Source organism: Cucurbita pepo, chromosome LG02, assembly GCF_002806865.2.
Source record: "Cucurbita pepo subsp. pepo cultivar mu-cu-16 chromosome LG02, ASM280686v2, whole genome shotgun sequence".
Classification (NCBI taxonomy): domain Eukaryota; kingdom Viridiplantae; phylum Streptophyta; class Magnoliopsida; order Cucurbitales; family Cucurbitaceae; genus Cucurbita; species Cucurbita pepo.
The window spans coordinates 7,382,965-7,407,301 of NC_036639.1; positions in this window are offsets into that span (position 1 = coordinate 7,382,965).

Consider the following 24,337-nt stretch of genomic DNA (forward strand, 5'->3'; position numbering starts at 1 on the left):
TGGTCGAAAAGTAGAAATTGGGCAAAAATACCCTTTACCAAGCTTTCATACAAATATACAATTAGGCGTTCATACAATTTGATCATCTTTTCATGTGGAACCATAATGACTATTTCTTGCTCACTAATTAGAATAAAGGGAGCAAATCATGAAAAAAATGTTGAGTATGCATAATGATTGATAAAAAGGCTCGAAAAGAATGGTGCACCTTGTTAGTATAGGTAATAGTTTCAATTCTTTTAAACCTCTCTGAAGGATTCTATCGTAAGGATCACTCTCATTTAGAGATCTCAATTATTTCGCATACTCATCCCTTGTTCTGGTGTCACATGCTCACTACCTTTCACCTTGGTACGTCCTTAAATCACATTCTATTAAGAGAGGTACCACTCTGATACCATTTGTAACGTCTCATACTCAAGATTTAGAATATGAATGCGACGCCTAATGGAAAAGTTATTGTTTTGAAGATCTTTTATATTTTAGATCTAAAAGTTATATTTTTCGATAAAATTGTTAGATTGAATTCTCTAAGAGACAATCATTTAGAAGAAGTAAAATGTATCCAAACCCTACTCGAAAATGCAAAAAGAGCCTAAAGACAATCATGAATTTAGGTCTCAATATTCATGATATATGTTGTGTGTGCGTTTGCAATTCTCGACCCTATCAGTTATATCACTTACTGAGTAGTTTTAAATACTCTTTTTTTTTCAACGACTTTAAAGTATGATTGTTTTTTGCTTGAGTTAATTTGAAAACGTTATGACATTCATACAGTAACTATCTAGACATATAGTAGCAGTATTGTCATTATATATTTAGTACTTTGTAGCCAATGATTAAAAAAAATTAAAAACAAAGGTTAGACCGATGGATGATACAAACTCAGAGATCCGACATGCTCATTGCCTCCTACTTCACATTTTTTATATAATACTATGGTGATCAAATGAGCACAATACATGAATCAAAATTGAACTTAGATCCCAATTGAAAATCCAAAACATAATGGAATATACCTAATTTTTCAATCTGAGTTAAAAAAGGGATGGGTTTGGATGTATTAGCATGATTTAAGGAACATGTTTGGAAGCATTAAGATGTTATGTGTTTTTTTTCTTGTTGGAAAAGGATAAGGAAAGAGATAGAAATAGATAAAATAGATGAAAGCTATCATGCTTTGTTATTGTTTTCTGACTCAACCCTTAAAAAGGGTTACACAATTCGAGTATTTATAGGCCATGAGAAAGAGTAAAATATGGAAATCTAGATAAATTCAAATCTACTAAAATCTCCTCTAATCTTGGTAGTTTGAATATTTGAATCATTTCTCAACTACTTTCAATCATATCTTCATTTTGAATACTTTGAATCATATCTCAACCCTCCCCTCTGATTCAAAGTTGCAGATGTCAAGTACAGAGCTTTTTTTTACAAGGCCTTCGTAAGTATGTCTGCTTCAAACCCGTACAATATCTGTCTCAGCTTGTATACCTTTGTTTCTTTGTCTTCCTTTATTAATCCCTCTGGCGGTGTTACATAAATCTCTTCTTGTAAATCTCCATCAAACTGATAAACAGGCCACCATAATGGGTTGCATGTCCCATGTAAATCTCCATAGAACTTTTCGTTTGGCAAGTCAACCATATCCTGTTCCATTTTTCTTAACGGATTGCATCTCTACTGCCATGGCTTTCTTCCCATCTTCTTTTTCAGTTGCTTCTTCATAATTCATAGGGTCTGAAACAATAAGAGCAAATTGACATGATGCATATATGTCAGCTAAAGATTTATACTTCCTTGGAGGTGTCTCATCCGAAAGTTCTTCAAGAGAAGAATTGCTGTTCAGTGATGCTGAAGATGATGAATTTGACACATTTTGTGTTGCAGTGGATGTAATGGGAGATGCACGGNTAGTGATGCTGAAGATGATGAATTTGACACATTTTGTGTTGCAGTGGAGACACTAGGAGATGCACTGGAGTTGACCCTTGTTTCTTCATTTGGGGAAACTTCAACTGTAATCTTTTGCTGCTCCTGTTCTTTACTCCAATCTCAACTCACGTTTTCATTAAATATTACATCACTTCTAACTAAAATCNGTCAAACTTTGGAGTCAAGCTTCTCAACACCTTTGCAACAATCATTTCGTCTGAGATTTTCTCTCCATAGGTTTGCATCTAACTGAATATTGCCATTGTTCTTGACAAAAAGTCAGCAGTTGATTCGCCATTCGTCATGAGTAGAGTTTCAAAATCACGTCTTAGAGATTGAAATTTCACTGTTATGACCTTTGAATCTCCTAGAAGCTCCTTCTGTAGAATTGACCATGTTTGCTTTGNGGAACTTCTGAAAAGTTTCTGACTTATGTTGTAGGAAGTAAACCCACCCAAGGACTTCGTTTGCATTGGCCCATANCCTTCTGTAGAATTGACCATGTTTGCTTTGATGTGGTTGCTGTTGCAATTTGTTCTCCTAGAAACTCCTTCTGTAGAATTGACCATGCTTGCTTTGATGTGGTTGCTGCTGCAATTCGTGAAAAGATAGTCTCATGAACTGGTTGCTGAATAGTGAATAGAGCCTTGACATCGTTTTTCTTGGTTTCTCTTAGTCTCTCCTTTTGTTCTATTGTGGGTTCTAATACATCAACAAACCCGTGCTCCACCAAGTCCCACAACNTGTCCATATCTGAGATGCCATAATGTTGAGTCATCTTTTGTGTTAGCAGTAAGAGCAAAATCCTTCTTGTTAGAAACATCCCGTGGAAACACTTTATTTGAAGTCATGGCAATTTGCACTTTATGTCCTGATTTCTTATGTGTAATGACACGTGTTGTCATCAAATAGAACGGAATGTTCTCTAGTCATCAATTGTCCAACACTCAATAAATTGTACCCTAAATCAGGTACAAATTGAACATTATCTAATTGTTTTATCTTAGCATGACTGGTTTCGACTTTCACTGTACCTTTTCCTTNAAGAGATAGGAATAGATAAAATAGATGAAAGCTGCAATGCTTTGTTATTGTTTTCTAACTCAATGCTTAAAATGTTACACAATTACAGTATTTACAGGCTTATACATTTCACCCTAAAATATGTAAATCTAGATAAATTCAAATCTACTAACAATCCCCTAAAATTTCCTAAAATCTTGTTAATTTGAATATTTGAATCATATCNTTTTGTATTTCCAAGTTGCACCTTAATTTTTTGCGTCTCATCCATCTCTTTGAATAAGGATTTGGTCCTTGTCATATAGTTCGAGCATCCGCTATCAACAAACCATAAGTCACCTTTTTCCAGATTAGTATCCATGCACACCATAAATAGCTTTTTTCTTCTTCTTCATTCTCTGCTGCAAAATTCATTCGTTGATTTTTATACCAACAATCAGATTTTGTGTGCCCATACCTTCTGGTAACATTGTATGACATTCCTTTGTTCATTGAATTGTCTCTATCCATCACTTCTCCATCTACCTCTGTTATCACGACCACCATGGAAGCTGCGAAATCCTCCTCTTCCACGACTTCTACCTCTACCTACTAAATGAATATTTTCTCTTTCGTTATTTTCGTTGTTGGTTGTCTCCTTCATTTGTAGTGCCTTTTCTTCGTTCCTTTCTAANCGATAGCGTTAGAATACATTCCTGTAATAATATGACTAAGGTACGTTCATGTAACGTTATGATTGTGATAGATATAAGAATGTTAAGGCTATGATAAGTTAAAGAACGATATGACCACGAAGTGTTTATGATATGATATGATTATGATACAACATGTGAATGACGGATATATATTTATTGTGATATGATANCACATGCCCTGTGGTTCTGCACGTGTCATATATATTGATATGAATCGATATGCTTATGATATGATATGTGTATGGTATAATATGTGAGTTGTATGATAATACTTATGGTGCGATGTGTTCAATGATATGTTTGAGATAGGATACGAGAAGGATGCACTAAACGTAATGTAATGATAGGAGTAAGATACGTTCATGAAACGTTAAGGTTAGGTTACGTATCGAAGTGCTATGGATATGAGAGATTGATAAAAACGATATGGTCACGATTGATTGATAAAAGAATATGGTTAGGTTATGGGTAGAAAGGGATAGTATTATGATAGATTGATAGAACGATAGCGTTAGAATACATTCCTGTAATAATATGACTAAGGTACGTTCATGTAACGTTATGATTGTGATAGATATAAGAATGTTAAGGCTATGATAAGTTAAAGAACGATATGACCACGAAGTGTTTATGATATGATATGATTATGATACAACATGTGAATGACGGATATATATTTATTGTGATATGATATGAAACATATTATGGTACTGAGATATGCGATAATTGACATGTTTATGATATGATATATTGTGATGTGATATGATTATGAAGTGTTTATGATATGATATGATTATAATACGACATGTGAATGATGAATATATATATATATATATATATATATATATATATATATATATATATATATATATATATATATTTATTGTGATATGATATGAAACATGTTATGGTACTGAGATATGCGATAATTGACATTCCTACAAACCTGACGACGACATCGCAACTTGAGACCATGACACATGCATAAGGTAATCGTATTTATTTTCTTAGACTTAGGCTAAAATAGAATATTTTACTTTAAGCGTTTATTTATTTTATTTCTTCATTCCATTATTATTTATTCTTTTTCACTTTTGATTAATTTAATGTTTTAATTCTAGTCCGTTTTGTTTGGTGTCTTTAATGTTTATTTAATGTTACATGTGGCATGTTCTGATTTTATGTTATCCATGAAATTGTCTCATGATTAATATAATCATATCCTCTTGGAAATGTGATTAGTAAGAATGGAGCTAAATTACGAGTAATGACAAATTTATCCTTTTTTAATTTATGATATTAAATTATATCTTTCTTGATTTAATTATTTTTAGTGATTTTAAATCATAGACAATTAAAAATCCACTCCAATTCAGGCCAAGAAGACTTTTGCCCACACAACAACCCACCCCAATCCACTCGACCTATCAAGACATGCGACCCAACTCAATGCCCATGCACGCTGCCAAAACGAGCGTGTATGTGGTTCACCCCTTAATCGTTGGTTCAGGTTTAGTTCGCGTTTAAATCATCAATTTAACTCTAGAGTGTCTAGAGTTCAACTCGCTTGATTTTAGATCAGAGTAGCTTAGGACCGATTTAGGCTCAATACAAATGAATACTTATGATTTACCTAGGTTCACACCAATACAAAGTAGCAAAAAGAAAAAAAAAAACATTATACGTCAACTAGTTTCAATAAATATGATAGGGTGGAGTCTAAACATGATCTCTAATGTCTCCAGCTCGTCCACACCTTCGTCTGGTCAAATAGCACCTCTTATATATAGAAAGAAAAATTTGGAAATAATTGAGATGAATAATAATTTACTCACTAAGTAGCAAACCGGTAAATTAACTACTCACGTTAATTATTTAGAGTATCAAGTTAAGAGACCAATTTTAGAGCTTAAGGTATCGGTCATGTTCTCAGTCTAATCACTAGTTCATCTCATTAGTTTGATCACGTATCCTAGTTCTAGCTCAAGTTCTCATCTTGTGTCGCTTCTCAAATCATTTCTAGTCATGGGCGTCCTTCTAAGAGCATAAGTTGTATCTGCTCAAAGGATAAGTTTTGGTGAGGTTTTCATGATATTTTGACTAACTTCTCCCTATTTTCTATATATATATATTATCGGTAAGGTTCATTCTCGGCCAAATACGGATCATCTGCAAGGCTTTCAAGCAACTGAAAGCAGCTAACAATTCGATGGTCAATATACTTATGGTCCTAACTTAGCATTCAGTTCATCTATCAAGTAGTTACACGATGATTATTAAACTAATAGGCAAAGAGTCACCTATCATCCATCAATCCCAAAGTGTATGTATGGGCCCTTGCCACTCGAGGCATAGTTACCCACTAGGATTCGTTTGGCAAATCTCCCATGATACCCGCATAGTACCATCCTAAAAAGGGGTATTTCTCCAAACAATGTACATCATGATAGGGCCACAAGCATAGAGGAATATGGCATAAACACACTAATAAACAAGTCATGCAACATAGTTATCAATGATGGAGACCCTAATGGCATATTCAACATACTTGTCACAAATTACAAGTTAAAAATTACTTGGAAGCTCCAAAACACTACTTACTTGTGTCGATAATTTCCTTTCTCACATAAAACTCTCCTAAACTCGATTATTATTCTCCAATTTTCTCAATTTAAACCTATAATAACAATTTTTTAGAGTTAATATTGATATATAAGCTTATAATAGCCAAGCAAGAGGCGAACCTGACGAACCGAAACCAACCATGAAGTTTGCACAGGCCTCCTCCTTCGGCCACACACGTGATTCTCACATGCCTTCTTTTCTTTTTGCTTTTTTGTTTTCACACCTACATAACCCATTAATCTATGGTTGATTGTAACTTAACCTGTGGTTGTTATTTCATATCATTTTCTTCTTCAATATCTTATATCTTGTTCATTGAAATTACTTTCAACTCCTATAATGAAATACACCAAGAATTTAAGGTTTCTAAGTCAGGAACACTATTGCATTTTACTCTACTTGAAATTGCTTGAGATTTTGTGGGATTAAAACCGAAGTAGAGTGAAGGAGTATTTATAGGAGAGACGACAATTTATAACTAAAATATCTAATTATTTATTCCTAAAATACCTAAATCATTTTCTGGTATCTAAATTATTTTCCTAAAATATCTCCCTATTCCTAAAAATACTTAAATTATTTTAGACAATGAGCTCATCCAATTATTAGGAGAGATTGGGTCAATGATGATATTTTAACACTCCCCTTAATCACACGTCCTCATTTGTCGCACCATGTGAGCTAACAACGAAAGCTCTTATATTCGTTAGTATTCAGCCCTTTTGTAGACAAGTCTCCCACTTGTTCATCCATATTCTTACTTCAAGACTTTGTCTCTAACAAAATGACAGTGCACCTCCACATGCCTTGTTCTAGCATGAAACATCAGATTTTCTACTAAACAAACTGCAGAATGGTTATCGTAATGAGGTGGTACTGGATAATTAATTTTTTGGTGTAAATCCTCTGTTAAGAGTTTCAGTCATGTACTTTCTTGAGTTGCTCTGATTGCTGCTCTATACTCCGCTTCTATAGTTGATAATGATATTGTTGATTGTCTTTTGCTACACCAAGAAATTGTTCTTGAATCAAGCTTGAACACGTACTCGATGCTTGATTTTTGGGTATCGTGATATCGTGCATAGTCAGTATCACGATATCTAGCTAGCTTGCAGTCTTTGCTTCTTTTGTACAAAATACCATAATTGATTGTATCTTTGACATATCTCAAGATCCATCGAGTTGCAGCCAAATGAGGATTCTTTGGATTTTGCATATACTGACTTATGACTCCAACTGCACTCTCAAATTTCTTCAGTTGATTCATATAGATCTCCCAATCCAACTCTCCATGTAAGAAAGAATTCTTCACAATCATCCGCCATCATTTTCAATCATTACTTACTATTAGTGCTATCAAAACATGTACAATTGATCTTTGCTACTGAACTAAATGTTTCATCACAATCTAGTCCATATTGTTGAGAGAGTCCTTGAGCTACAAATCGAGCCTTGAGACTCTTGTTTAATTCATCTTGGGGATACTTTATTTTGTAAACTCACTTGCAAAAGATGGGTTTGACATCTTCTAGCCTACATCACAAGTTTTATTTTGCTTCAAGGCTATAACTTCATCCTTTATGGTCTTCTGCCATATTTTGTGATGCTTCTTCATACGTCTCTAGTTCTTTAACTTCATCTTTTATATTAGTTGCATTGACATACTTTGGATTTGACTTTTGGATTTTTTCTATCTGTCTAAGTTGTTGAGGTGTCATTTCCTTTTCACTAGGTTCGCTTGTTGAGTCATTTATTGCTCACCAACATCAGTGTCACTTGGATGTTCACGCATAACAACACTTAACCAAATGTGTACAGTTTGCTCCCTTATCTTTTGTGGTAATATTTCTTCAATGTTGTCCCAGTTTAGTAATACTTCTTTTTACGAGGGCCACCCCACTTCCATTGTGTCGCTCTGATAATCAGTCATGTGGTTTGAGCACCCTGAATCAGTGATCCAGTCATTCTCATAAGCGATATGCTCTCTCATCAATACCATAAACACTAACTCGTCTTCTTCTATGGCACTTAGTACATCTACATCTCATTCATCATCCATCTTCTTTGGAGGTTGCCACATTACTTTCAATGGACTTTTCGTGGACCAACAATCCTTGGACATGTAGCCTTTCTTCCTGCAATGGTAGCAAGTACCTTCAAATCTCTTCCCTTGAGAATTCTTGTTGTTGTTCTTCTGAGCTCTCCAAGGTTATGCAGTTTCTTGGTAGCTTCTTCCTTCGTCACATTTTTTGTATCCATGTGGCTTATTGTTGCTCCAACTATTACTTGTGTAAAGTGCTTCTTCTTCACTCTTCAGCGTGATGCTTCCCATTTGCTTAGTCGTGGCTTCTTGGTTGGCTAACAAATTTTTAAAATGTACGAGTGATGTTTGAGCAGGTCATCCTTGTATAACAATAACAAAGCTTCTATATTTTGGTCGCAATCCATGGATAATAATCATGTTCACTCGAGCTTCTCCAATAACAAATTTTGGATATAGTTTAGTAATCTCCCAACAAACTGACTTGACCCTATGAAAGTATTGAGCAACCATCACATGTTACGTTGTGAGATTGATAACATTTCGTTCTCTATAAGTTGTAGTCGCGTATCATTCTTCTTGGAGAACAGCAGCATGAACGTGTCTCATGCTTCTTTCGGTGTCTTGTCATTCCGAATGTGCTCTAACATCCCTTCTTCAATTGTGGTTTTCAAGGCAAATATTGTTTTGCTTGCTTTGATTCTCCATTTGTGCAAGACGCCATTAGGATCTTTCTCTGACATCGTAGTTTCACTCCCAGCAACGGCATCCGAGAGGTCCTGTCTTTGTAAAGAGAACATCATGCATGTTCCCACACGTTGTAGTTGTTGTTGAGTTTCTTAATTCCTCCAACGATTTAGAAATCACCATTGTGTTGGCAATACCAAACAAGTCTTTTGACACAAAACTTGCAGAGTCACGGACTACACACGTCACAAAAAACTCACTCACTAATAATCTCAAGAAAGCGTCTTTCATGTGGAAGATCAGACAGAGCTACAACACAGAGCATATTAAGAATTTTATGATATCAAAAAACCTACACAACCTCGCTCCAATACTAAATTGTTGAACACAACTCTTTGTGGAAAACACTCGCTCTCTTTATTTTAAGACTGATTGAAAAGATATTACAAGACACCATATAGAATACTATTACACTTTGCTCTATTGAGACTACTTGAGATTTCTTGGATTTATAGGAGAGTTTAGACAATTTATTCATAAAAATCTGATCATTTATTTGTAGAGTACCTAAATTCTTTTAGTAAAATAGTATCTTTTATTCCTAAAATATTTAAATCATTTTACTAGAATATCTACATATCTCTATTTCTAAAATACCTAAATCTTTTTCTTAAAATACATAGACAATATGACCCTGTTAGACTAGTGATGATATTTGAACGACCTCAAAAAAATATTCTAGCTTTAGAGATGGGCCATTGGGAATGTCCTAGAGTCGATTCACCTAACTTGAGAAGGTGAAGGAGTTTGAGGAAATAGAAACGATACTAAAGCTACTTGACATTTCCTTTTCAATTCTAACTTTGCAAATGCGAGCAAGCTTCGAGAGAAGGATAAATCATATTCTAGTGAGTTATGATCAAGACCAAAGCTAGAACACTTTAGGATCTTGACACATATTGGAACTTGGAGGCATACTAAACAACGTTCCAAATATGTATGAACAGGCTTCTAAATCATTTCTTATATTAAGGGCTTCCTCTTGCTTAGTATAGTATCAAACGACCCTACACCTAAATTCTATCTCATAATATAGGGCTTGCTCCAATACCAACTTAGATATGAAAATAGAATCTTCAAGTCTCGAACAAAGAAATTGTGAGCCTTGAAGGTGTAGTCATAGTGACTTGGATGTCAAAAAAAGGTGTATTTTGTTCGAAGACTTTATAGAGAAGAAGTCGAACCTCAATTAAGGGGAGACTATTTGAGGACACCAGAGAATGGGGCACTTAAGTGTGGAACAAAAAATGTACTTTTTTCGATAACTCCAAATAAGGAGTCGAGCCTCAATTAAGGAGAGGCTGTTTGAAGACTCTAGAGAATGAGGCCTCGAAGGAGGCTCTATGATATACTTTGTTTGAGGAAAGAATTTTTTAAACCTTATGAAAAAACTTATGTTCACAGTGGACAATATCAGACTTGTGTGGAGGTCGTTATTCTTATTACTTGGTTCATATGTTCATTGCTGGTTAACTATCTAGTTATGTTCCGCTAAACAGGTTCAATCTAGAGAATACAATGTACTATTCAAACTTGTTTAGCCCTATTCATGATTCTAGAGTTAGAGTTTGTCGATGCCTCATAAATCATAATAAAACTTTTAGACATACAATTTCATACACAAACAAGTCAATTCAGGAAGCTCAGTTCGATTAAAGCATGTATAACGGCCAAATTCTTTTATATTAGACTAACCTAACTAACAAAAGGCCATAAATCATAAATCAATGTTTCGTATTCTAAGTAGGCATAATACGTCCTATGGACTTAAACATAAACTTATTAGACTAAAACATGTTCGGAATTCAATTACATCCTCAGGTTAAATGAACAAAAAATTCTTACATAGTTGTTTCGGACACTAAACGTATCATGTGAGATCATAATCAACTAATCATAACAATCTATTCTACAAGGATTTCTCGAAGAACTTTTAAAGTGGCTATTGACTTGTTCGGGTGTGTTTTGGAGCCGGGTTTTCTTGCTCTTGAAACTTGAAATGTCACCAAATTTCTAAAGGAGTTCCTAAATTGAGTCAAAATAAAGAAACTAGTGGAAAACATATCGGAAGTGGACTTCAAAGGTCCAAATAGGTTAAAATAATTGAGAAGTCAAAATCGAAAGTTGACCGTTGACTTTCGTCAACGCTGATCAGTGAAACGATCAGCGTCTTCATCCTTCCACCTTGCAAAATGCGCACGTGAGGCATTCTTTGTGCCTTTGAATATTGAATTTATCCTAGCGTTCTAGGCCTCGTCTTGAGTTACCTCCTTCATCATCAAAGTTGTAGCCTTGATATCCATGGAGCTCAAGATTGTAAGTCTCGTGAGTTTTTGTATAGGCCTCGTCTTGCGAGATTTTCTCTACCACGTAGACGAGTTAAGATCTAAACAAGAAAAATAGCATGAATGAGTATAAACTTATCCAATATATCCCTATCAATCGTTTAAACCTCAAAGTTATATGCATAAACATATCTCTTTTGCCTCTCTCTTTCACCATTTTCCACTTTTGTCTTTCTCCCCACCATCATCCTCATTTAATTTTTCAATCTAACTTTTAAGGTTATATGGGAAAATAGTGAGTTGTATAAACATATATTTTTTTTCTTTTGAATCAATTATTGGAGCATAAAGATAGATTTTTTCTTTCAAAAAGATAGATTTTCTTTTCTTTCTATGGTGTTTTCCTTTTGAATATAATGTAAATGTGATAGGAGAGAAAGAACCCATTGGTGTAAAAACAAAACATTCAACAAAAAGGTGGTGTAGATTACTTTTGGTCAATGCTTAGACCCAAAAGGATTAACTCAATGTGTCCGAGAAGAGAAGACTGTGTTGGTTGTAAAGCTAAGCAAATAGCTTCGGCTCCAAGAATAGAAGACTGTATTCGTTGTAAGAGATGCGAATCTATCTGTCCGACGAATTTCTTGAGTGTTCGCATTTATTTATGGCATGAAGCAACTCGAAGCATGGGTCTAACTTATTGATACGTTCTCAAAAAGCCCCCGTTGAATCCATTTGATTTCTTTTTTACCGACAAGAACTCGTGGTAAAAAATAAACATACTATTTCATTTTCGAACCTAGGTTTTTTACAAATATGGTTGCAATATCTTTACACATCCTTGCACATGATGTTAAAAAAAGAGTTATACACCAATATTTTACACGTTTAAGAGAAACACTTAGTAGACATTTTAATACCATTCTTCCCTCTGTATTACAATTACATGAGTTATATATAGTTTAGGGTGGACTTTTATATATAAATTTGGATTAAGAAAGTACCGCAGATACATTCTAAAGTATTCGACAACAATACCATTTAAATGATTTGATGCAAGGATACCAACCAAGAACTTCCAATTGAATTTTTAATAGAACGAGCATTGGACTATTAAAAGGTCTATGGATTATTCTTTGGGAAAAATTTTGTTATCAATAAAGGTTCAATGTCGCACGATCACAACTTGCTACCTCATGAAAAGTCATAAATGTTGGGACCAAATGAGTGACACCAATATATATACACAATCAACTGCTCATGCATCAAACATATCACTAGTAAAGACGGAGAAAGGAGTTCGTGGACTCCTTAGTAGCAATAATCAATGGGTTTGAGAATGTAACGAGCAATTATCTTTCAAATTCCAATGAAAATATTCAAGAAATTACTTCATTGGTGACTAAACAAGAATCTACTAAAGAGGGCCGTCGAAAATTCGTTAATTAATTAAATTAGAAAAGTGGATAGGTTGAGTATTCAAACAAGACTTCGAACGAGTATATATGTGTGTGTATAAATGACTTCGAACGAGACTTCGAAAAACTTGCACAAAAAACATCCACTAATCCTACTAGAAAAACTAGCACAAAAAAACATCCAGCAACATCTTAGAGACTGCTATCCTTAAAATACTATACTATGTTTGATATGTTTATCTCGTTTCATCAAATCACCTAAGATCAAATCCCAACCTATGTAGACTTAGAAAATACTAACTCATGGCATGATCGTCTTAAAAACGACAATTAATGGGTTAAAACACATAGCTACTTATTCGTGTCGGTGTTTTCTTTCTAGACCAAATCAGCTTCTCAATTATTATTATTTAGTTTTGAAATATTTATATTTGGACAAATTCCACTTTTTTACTCCAAAGCCACTATTCATGCATATAATCTACTTTTACGAGCCTAATTTGATTTGCTTTTGGAATATTTATATTTGGGCATAAATTCCACTTTAGTGTTGCTTACTTTTTCTTATTATGTTCTAAGAAAAAAAATGTAAAACCATAATAAATAAAATAAACATTATGATTAATCATGATTCTATAAATAGCATTAAAAAAATATGTATATAAAAAAAAATTAATATTTAATTTAATATTTAATAAATTTTAAAATTAAAGAATCTATGTATATAAAATTGAGATTCTAAATTTTAAATTTTTAGAATTTATTAGAACACTCCCAAATTTAATTTATATAATATTAAGAATACTTTTAAAATTAACTTATAGGTCGGTTTAGGCTCGGAATCCAATGATTAAAAAATTACTTTTTCGTCACTCCAATTAATTATTTCAATAATTGTACGGAATGAAAGTGTGAATTAAATAATTATTTTGCGCAATACGACGACGTAAGAGAAACGTTGGATTCCTCTCATTTGCCAAGAAAGTGGGAGAGGGGAGAGTGGCGACGTATGCCTAACCAACCGTAAGGTGGTGGGAGGGGACACACCTTCCAATGGTGTTTTTGTGATTTATTTATATGTTAAATTATCATTTTAATTTCAAAACTTTCACATTTATGCATGTTTTTAATTTGATCCGTGCTGTCGCTATTATATGCATGTCATGACATTGTATGAAAAAATTATTTAAAAATAATTCATTTTAAATATTGTCACGGACCTAAATATACATATTAAACAAAATAATAGCATAAAAAATAACATTATTGAATATATAAAATGACACATAGACAGACCACATGGTACATTTCATTCATACAATACTCAATTCATCCAACCTAGCTCGAAGGCATTTCAACAGTAAGTCCACTTATTTGGTTGACATAAAGCAGTTAATCTAAGCTGAAGTCACTAAATACTTTTTGTGTTAGCATGATCTCGCTCCTAGAAGTCTAACTCCAAATTCCATGACATCATATTTAGGATCTCGCTCAGAAAATTAATTCATCTAAGTTCATTAACTAATCTAAATTTGGCTCCAAATATGTGAAATTGGCAAAATAGCAACGTTCCTAACCTCAAATGTTTCTAAAAGCATGAAAAATACCTCCGGAACGGTCCAAAATGGTAGGAGGGGACCAAAACACCCAATAGAGTTGTTTAAGTGGAGCCAAGCCGACGATGAGCAGTGTCACAATCATGCTTGTCTATGGCGTGTTGCATGTGGCCACATCTTAGATGTCTCGGTCATGCTTGCCTAGGATGTGTTATCCATGTTGCATGCCCGCTCCAACCCCCTTTTACTTGCTTTCATGCTAGATAGACTTTTATTATTATTGTTAGGTCAATACATGGTTTTTGACCCGTCACCAAAATCATGTCTATACCTGTCAGGGCTAAAATGCTCTCAAAATGTACTATAGTGAGATGTGACTAGTGGTTAATTCTTCCTACCTGGTTTAGATGCTTTTAAAGTCGTTATTGCCTACTCGCTTTTAGTTTATAACATTACTTTCTCTAAAATTGTTTTCAACATATTTCCTCACTCACGTATTCTAAAACATTTCTCACAAACGTGACTCAAAGCTCGAGCATACCTTAATATTATATGTAAAGTTTGAATTTCACATGGCTGACTTGTTCGCATGGTTATAACAAGTCCCACACAATCACTATCCCACTGCCGCAAGAGTGCGATTGTGACAAGTGGTATCAAAGTTGAGTTGGCTCCTTTGATCGTAGCATATAGACATGTCCGTAGCAAAACAACTGAGCAAGTCCCAAACTAACCGATTGGTAGAAATCGGAGAATAGTTACTCTACATGAGTGAAGTTCCTGATGGAATGGGGCTTTTAGAATCGCGGATGAATGAGATTTCCACCTTGAAGCAATGGTTGTCCTCTGATTAATTATTCGAGCGCAACGATAGCTCAACAAGCTTTGTTGTCTGAATAGATGAATGCATCGAAGTCTTAGACAATGCCCAACAAGAAATCGTTTATATGATCTTATAAATGTTTGAGAATTTGAGAGTAGCCTTTGGAGTGGTCAGAGCTGAAGTGGCAGATCTAAGCATCAAAAAACCTCACCATGAGAGCGGTGGGGAACCAAACCCCAACTAGGGTGTAGTACTCAACAAGATAAAGGTCTCAAAGCCCAAGCCCTTCAATAGAGTTCAAGATGTCAAGCCTCTAAAGAACTTTATCTTCAACCTCAAATAGTATTTTCGAGCCACAAATACTTGTAGTTGAAGAAGCGAAGGTCACGTTGGCAACAATGCATCTAGTTGACGATGCAATGTTGTGGTAGAGATTCAAGTACATGGACATTCAAGATGGTCGGTGTACTGGGGACACTTGGGAGAGTTTAAAACAAGAACTCTTCTCTAAATTCTTTCTAGAGAATGTCGAGATAATCACAAGAAAGAAGTTAAGTGAGTTGAGACATATTGGTAATATCTAAGACTACGTTAAGGGATTTTCTGGACTTATATTGGATATTCGTGACATGTCCAAGAAAGACAAGGTATTCAGTTTTGTTGAGGGGTTGAAGCTATGAGCGAAGGTCAAGTTTTATGAACAAAGGATCCAAGACTTTTCCACGGCCTATGGTACAGTCGAACTACAATTTGACCTTAGCAATGATCAATCACAAGATGAAAGGCAGAACCAGACTTATGTATTTGGGGGTAATAAAAATTATCGACCCAACTCCTCCAAGGGTGGGGGAGGTGACAAACTTGAATGCAGAGGAGAGGAAAGCTAGTGCTCCCAACAGAGAGGTAGAAATCAATGGCAAAAAACTCATATCTAGAATATTCACCGTCAAGGTTCCTTGTCCTGTTGCATATGCAAGGGAGCCCATCGAGAATCTGAATGTCCATAGAATGCGACACCATACCCCTTCCAAGCAAAACTAGAAGTGAATTCAGAAGTTGAGTGTGGGATGGTAGAAACAAAAATACCGTTAGTTGAGAATGTTGAACACCCCCGTATGGAGGCACTAAAGTACTTGTATGCACTCCAAAAGAGAGTGGAAGAGATAGAGGAGCTAATGGAACACGTTCTTATATATGTCGAGGCCTGGATTAATCACAAAGCGGTTAGAAATACTATTGTCGACTCTGAAGTCACCCACAACTTCATGACGGAGACCGAAGCAAAACACTTGAACATCTTTTCACATCGAGACACAAGAAAGATGAAGGCCGTTAATTACGCTATTTTACCTATCTTAGGAGTTGCAAAGAGAACTCTAATCAAGCTGGAGATTTGACTAGACAAACTCACTTTGTAATAGTCAAGATGGATGACTTCGACATTGTGTTAGGGATGACTTTCTACTAGAATACAAAATCATTCCAATGCCCCCAGAAAAATGCTTAGTAGTAACGGGGTCTAACCCAACGATTATTCAAACAAACACCTGTCAACCAAGAGGGGTGAAAATGATGTCGGCACTACAGTTGAGAAAGGATCTTAGCCATGATTGATGTTATGTCAGGATTATTATGTTAAAATAAGACTCACTAATTTGTGAAGTAAATCTCACACACACTAACGATAGAACGCTCCGATACCACTTTGTGACTAACGATAGAACGCTTCGATACCACTTTGTAAAAATACTATTCGCGTATTTGTGAAGAAGATGTGGAGAGGGGAGAGACAAGGAGACAAATAACACTGATTTTATCAAAAAAGCCTTTTCTATTGATCTGTATTTCTTTTCTATCTTGCTCTATTTTTTTCTCTGACTTTACCATTAAAGAATGAAGTATTTATAAGTTTTCTAACTCTAATAATAGATATGTGAGACACCTCAACCCTACCATTATTCCTAGCTCTTGGACTTTTCTTTCAATTGACTTTTTAAATTAACCTCTCTTAACAAATTACCTAAAATTAACTTTTTGCATTTTAAGTTTATTTCAACAAAACTAACCGTTTACCATTTTAAGTTTATTCCAACAAAACTCCCCTCGTAAACTTAAATACTATATTCAACCATTCCACTTGCATCGTTTTTGTTTTCTCGAGCTCAGTCGTGGTTTCTTAAATTTCCTCTCCTTGTCCTCGAGCAGCAAACTAAGCTTGTACTTTTTTGACGAAACTTCATTTGGAGCTTCTCAAGAACAGCCCATTTGAGACACAACCTCCTCATTTCTCCCGTTCTCAGCCACGCTCGACTCAAACGTCATAGCTTCTTTCAGTTTACTCAATTTCCTTCACAAGTCGACAACGACATTTTTCACTTCCACTTTTACCTCCTTCATTTCGGCTTTATCATGAGTGATTATCTCAATCATGTGTCGTAAATTCACTGCCTCCTTTTGGACACGATTCAGATTCACGCCGAGTGAGTCTCGACGTTGAGTTAGCATCTCTCTATCTTTCTCCTCTCTCACTAGCTCTTCCACTAGACCATCAATCTCCATTTATAAGTCATTCTATTTCTCCACACCTTCTTCAATTTTCTTCATGAGCTCAGAGATTACCTTCTCATTCTCTTCCTTCTCCTGTTTGAGATAGAAAGAACTCTCACTCAGCTAAGCCACTTCTTTCTCTAACCTTTCAATCTCCATTTCTAAAACTTTCTTTTCTTTTTCAATCTCTTTCTCCTTCGAAAGGCGCTCATTCAGGGATTTCAACGTCTGCAACTGAGACTTCTCCACAGATTTATCCACGGCAGTTTTGGGTTGCTCTAAATCTCTATTCAACTCCTCATGATCTGGCAGTTTCTTTGGCTCGTTCATTGATCGCATGGGATTCTTCTTCGTCATTGTTTTAGGATTTTCAAGGGATTTTCAAAGGATTGCAGCTTGCATTTGCACCATCTATTTCTCATGTTCAATCTGCATTTCTGTCATCCTTTCTCTCCATTCTAGCGGCAGGAGCAAACACTTCGTCATAGTCGATTCCCGAATTTTGCTTGTATCCCTTCCCAACAAGTCGCGCCTTGTACCGCTCTATCTTGCCTTGAGCATTCATCTTTTTCTTGATACCCACTTAACACCTATGGGCTGACTTCCTTCCAGTAATTTTGTCATCTCCATGTATTGTTGCGATCAAATCGCTTTAATCTCCTCATCCATGGCAGTTTGCCACTTCTTGTCTCGCACCGCCTCTTTAAAGCTAATATTTCCAGCATCTGTCAGAAGACATACAAGGTGTACCTCATTTGTTGAGTCATGCAAGTCTTGCAAACTTCGCATTTTGGGTTGTCGTGGTTTATCTTCATCATTGAAAATTTCTGAGTCTGTTGGTGCACTTGTTGGTGCAACGACTGATGATTCTCCAACTTCGATAGACATACAAGGTCAAGTAGCTTGTATCCTTTTGTCTTCTCATCATATCCAATAAAAATATACCTTTTGCTTTTGTCTTCGAGCTTCGTTCTTCGTTGATCCGGTACGTAAAAATAAAACACACTACCGAACACTTTGAGATGAGAAATTGTAGGTTTTTGTCCGCTCCAAGCCTCTTGTGATGTTTGATCATCTAACTTCGCATGTGGACATCGATTTTATAGGTAGATGGCGTATTGCACGACTTCTGCCTAAATTTCCTTTGGCATCCTTTTGCTCTTGAGCATTGATCGAACCATGTCGAGAATGGTCCGGTTCTTTCTCTCGGCCACACCATTTTGTTGAGGGGTGTACGGTGCAGTTAGAAATCGCCTTATGCCTTGCTTCTCGCAATACTCCATGAAAGCCGTCGAAGTATACTCGTCACCTCTATCGGATCGTATAGCTTTGATATGTCTATAAGTTGCCTTCACCACAATCACTTTGAACTTTTTGAACACCTTGAATGCCTCCGATTTTTCTTTCAGAAAGTAAGCCCAAGTTTTCCGTGACTAATCATCGATAAAGAAAATGAAATACCTCTTTTCGCTGAAAGACCTGGGGGTAATTGGTCGATATATATCTGTATGGATCAACTCAAGAGGCTGTTTAGCCCAAAATTCAGCCTTCTTTTGAATTGAGGTTCTCGCATGCTTGCAGAGCACGCATTCTTCACAAAATTTTCCTTCAAAGTACATGTTGGGTAGCCCATGCACCATATTCTTCTTCGCTAACTCCTTTAGGTTGCCATGATGTAGGTGACCAAACCGAAGATGCGGCAGTGATGACTTGTTTTCTACATCGACTCACAAACACTTTTCTCGTATGCTTCTTAAGTTCAGTTTGTACATCCGATTTCTTCCTATCTCGACTCGAGCAACCAAACGCCCTTGCTTATCGTTCAAGTGTAGCAGACGGTCCTTTTAGAATATCGAGTAACCTTTCTCTGTGAGTTTTCCCATACTCAATATGTTGGTCTTAAGGTCTGGTACGTAATAAACATCTTGAACTGGCCCCATTACACCATCCTTTTGCAAGAAATGTATCGTACCTCGGCCTTTGACCTCCACCGTTGACACATCTACAAATAACACATGACCATCTTCAATCTTTTGCATCTCTTTGAATAGGTACTCGTCACCGCACATATGGTTGCTTAACCTTGAGTCGAGGTACCACAGAGTGTCGTTGTTGATGTTGTCTTCATCTTAAGCCATCAAGAGAAGACCTTCATTTATTACGTCTTCCAAGGCTAGGTTGGTTGCTCCTTCCACCCTTTTTCTGGCACGACAATCTTTTGCAACATGTCCCATTCTACCATAATTGTAACATTTGTCGGAGTTACAATTATTCGCATATTGACCATATTTTTGACATTTATAGCACTGAATATTGGAATAGGTTGATTGGTCGCCTCTTCCTTGATTGCGTCCTCTTCCACGCCAATTTGCTTGGCTTGACTGTCTCTTCTCCTTATAATATCCTTCATTACTGCTGTCTTGACCACCTCGACCATTTTCGTGACTTCCACGAACTCTATCTTGAATATTTTGAGAGTAGAGTACCTTTTCATTTTTGATAGATGCCTTGGTTTGAAGTGCTTGAACGAGTGTCTCCTCCTTCTTCTTCTTACGTTGCTCGTGTGCCTCGAGAGAACCAGCGAGCCATCGACCGTGAACGTCGCTAGGTCCTTTGACTCTTCAATCCCACATACAACATTCTCGAAGTTGTTGGTTAATAACCTCAAGATCTTCTCCACAACCCGTGTCTCGGGTAACATTTCTCCGTTTCGATTTAGTTGGTTTACCACAGTCTGTACGCGCGTAATGTAGTCAGATACATTTTCTGACTCATTCATCTTCATGCACTCCAACTCGTCACGAAGAGTTTGGAGACGCACTTGTTTGACTCGGTCAATTCCTTTGAACACCTTTTCTAAAGTGTCCCACGCTTCTTTTGAAGTAGTTGCCCTTGCAATCTTCTCAAAGCCTGACCCAAAAACAGCTTGGAACAGCATGTATAATGTCGCCTTATCCTTTGATCGCAATTCTTTTAACGCCTTGTTTTGTGCCGCCAGATAACCCGTGGTATCCTTTGGTTCTTCGAAACTTTCTTCGACCACCTGCCATGCATCTTGAGAACCGAGAAGAGCTTTCATTTGGATACTCCAATTCTCATAGTTCGTCTTCGTTAGTCGCAGCAGCAAGCATTTGACCCATCACATTCGCCATCGGCTCTGATACCAATTTGTTAAAATAAAACTCACTAATTTTTTAAGTAATCTCACACACACTAACGATAGAACGCTCCGATACCACTTTGTGAAAATACTATTCGGGTATTTGTAAAGGAGATTTCGAGAGAGGAGAGACAATGAGATAAAAAACACTGAAAAGACCTTTTCTATTGCTCTATATTTCTTTCCTCTCCATTTTTGAAAAAACCTTTTCTATTACTCTATATTCCTTTACTCTCTATTTTTGCTCTAACTTTACAGGAAAAGAATTAGGTATTTATACATTTCCTAACACTAATAATTGGGTGAGAGAAACGCCTATAAACCCCTCGCCTATAAAACCCTACCATCATTCCCTAAAAAAAACTCTGGGCCTTTTCTTTTCACCTGTCTTTTTCAAATTAAATTTCCTAACAACTTAACTGCATTTGACATTTTAAGTTTATTTCAACAGGAACACATTGTATACGGCCACAAGATTCGGTGGTAGGGCAATTCTATAGGCCACAGCCCCAGCTCACTCTAGAATCTCAAAGGGGCCTATGAACCTTGGGCTCAATTTTCCCTTATTTCCGAACCTCAACACCTTCAAGAAGACATGGTCACCCACCTTGAATTTGAGGTCTCATCTATGCAAATATGCATAGCTCTTCTAACGGCTCTATGCGGTGAGTATTCTCTGCTTGATTTTCTATACCGATGCGTTGGTGACTAGAACTAACTCCAGTCCCAGTAGTTGCTGTGTGCCTACCTCTTCCCAGAACACTAGTGTTCAACACATACGCCTATACAGTGCCTCGAAAGGGGCCATCTGGATGGTCGCTTGGTAACTGTTATTGTAGAAAAACTTCATCAAAGGTAGATGTTCATCTAGCACCTAGAGAAATCTATGACACAGACTCGCAACATATCTTATAGGATCTAATTCAGCCTTTCGGAATGTCCGTTTGTTTGAGGGTGGAACGTTGTATTGAATCTCAACTAGGTTCCTAGTGCTTTCCAGAGACTTTTCCAAAACTGAGACATGAACCTGGTGTCCCAGTCTGAGTATGGACATTGGTACCCCGTTCTGGCATACTGTCTCCCTGATATATAATTGAGCTCATAGATCCACTCGATATGTGGACTTGCCTGGAATGAAGTGACTTGTCTTGGTTAGTCGATCTACAACCACCCAGATAACGTTATATCCCTGCTTAGTCTTGGGCAAACCCGAGATGAATCCATACAAACTGCTTCCCATTTTCATTGAGAAACATTTAAGAGTTGTAGCAATCCTGCAGGACAATGTCTCGGGGACTTTACCTACTGGTAGGTTAAACATCGGCTTATAAAATCTGTTGTATTTTTTCATTCCTGGCCACCAATAACTTTCTTTCAGATCCTGATACATCTTCGTACTTCCAGGGTGGAATGTATAATATGTATCATGGACTTCATTCATAATATCCTTCAGGATTCTCTCATCTCGGGAAACGCACAAGCGGTCCTGCTACCGCAGGCCCCCATCTGAGAGATAGAATACCCATTTGGTCTCTCCGTTTCAGTCTGACTACACACTTTGTTGAGGTGTTCATCACACCTCTGGGCGTCAATTACTCATTATCTTAGGGTGGGTTGCATGGTCATCTATCCCAGCCCTCTTCATCTCATCTTGTAATCTCTCTTGCTTAGTGATCATCGCAGAAGTATGAATGACCTTCCTACTCAATGCATCAACTACAACATTGGCTATACCTGGATGGTAAAATATCTATGTCATAATCCTTTACTAGTACCAACCATCACCCCTGTCTCATATTGAGCTGCTTCTGCGTGAACAAGTATCTGAGGCTCTTGTGATCAGTGAAGACTTGAACTTTTTCCCCATACAGGTAATGCCGCCAAGTTTTCAGAGCAAACACTACCACTACTAACTCGAGGTCATGCGTGGGATAGTTTCATTCATATTCGTTTAGTTGTCTAGAGGCATGCACTATCACCTTACCCTTCTGCATGAGCACATAACCTAAACCTTTCCCTGATGCGTCACAGTACACCACGAGGTTGCCTCACCCATCTAGAACTGTTAGAACTGGTGCTATCACCAACCTCTCCATGAGTCCCTGGAAACTCTGTTCACAAACTGAAGTCCAAGAAAAGGGCTTTCCCTTCTTAGTTAACTGAGTTGCCTTGAAGATATTGTAAAGAAATCCTGGATGAACCTTCTGTAGTATCCAGCTAGCCCTAGAACACTCCCTTTGGTGAATGTGGTTGGCCTTGGCCACTTCATCACTGCTTCTTCCTTAGCTGGGTCCACTATGATCCCTTTACTTGACACCACATGACCTAGAAACGCCACTTCAGATAGCCAAAACTCGCATTTTGAGCACTTTGTGTACAACTGTTGGGCTCTCAGCACTGTCAAGACTTTCTTCACGTGTTCCTCATACTTTGCCTTTGACTTAGAGTATACCAGAATATCATCAATGAAAACTATAACAAAAGTGTCTAAGAATTCCTTAAACACCATGTTCATTAGTTCCATGAAGACTATTGATGCATTGGTAAGGCCAAATGACATAATAAAGTACTCCTAATGTCCATAGCGACATCTGAAGACCGTCTTGGGTATATCCTCTTCTCTGATCCTCAGCTGATGATACCCTGACCCCAAGTCAATTTTAGAGAAAACCGTTGCTCCCTGTAGTTGATCAAACAAGTCGTTAATCCTTGGGAGAGGATACTTATTCCTTATGGTGACCTTATTCAGCTCTTTATATTCAATACGCAAACGCAGAGACCCATTCTTCTTTTTGACAAACAGAACAGGGGCTCCCCAGAGTGATATGTTGGGTCTAAAGAATATTGTGCAAAAGCTCCTGTAACTGTTCTTTCAATTCTCTGAGTTCTGTAGGTGCCATCCGGTAGGGTGCCTTGGAGATCGGTGGGTTCCTGGTTCTAGATCGATCCCGAAATATACTTATCTAACAGGGAGCAAACCTAGCAAATTCTCTGGGAAAACATCTACGAACTCCCTGACGATGTGTACTGATGAGACTGTCACCTCGCTACTATTGTCCAAGGTCACGTTGGCTAAAAATACACTTGTGCCACTACGAATCAACTTGTTGGCATTCAGTGCTGTAATGACGCTTGAGGTTCTCTTGGAAGTGGCTCCCTTGTATGTAAAGTTATCCCCCGACGGAAGTTTTGAGGGTCACTACTCGAGTCTCACAATCTACTAGAGTGCGAGTCTCACCTAGCCAATTCATACCCAAAATAACATCGAAGTCTTGCATGCTTAACACAATCAGTGCGGCTTCTATGACACATTCTAACACTATTACACTACCTCCCTTAACCCTATGAGTAGCCATCAATAGCTTGTGAGCAGGAGTGGACACTGACAAGGTGATCTCTAAGGGTTTCTTTTCTAAGTGTGCTAGCTCTACGAATTCTTCAAATACAAAAGAATGTGTAGAACCTGAATCAAACAACAC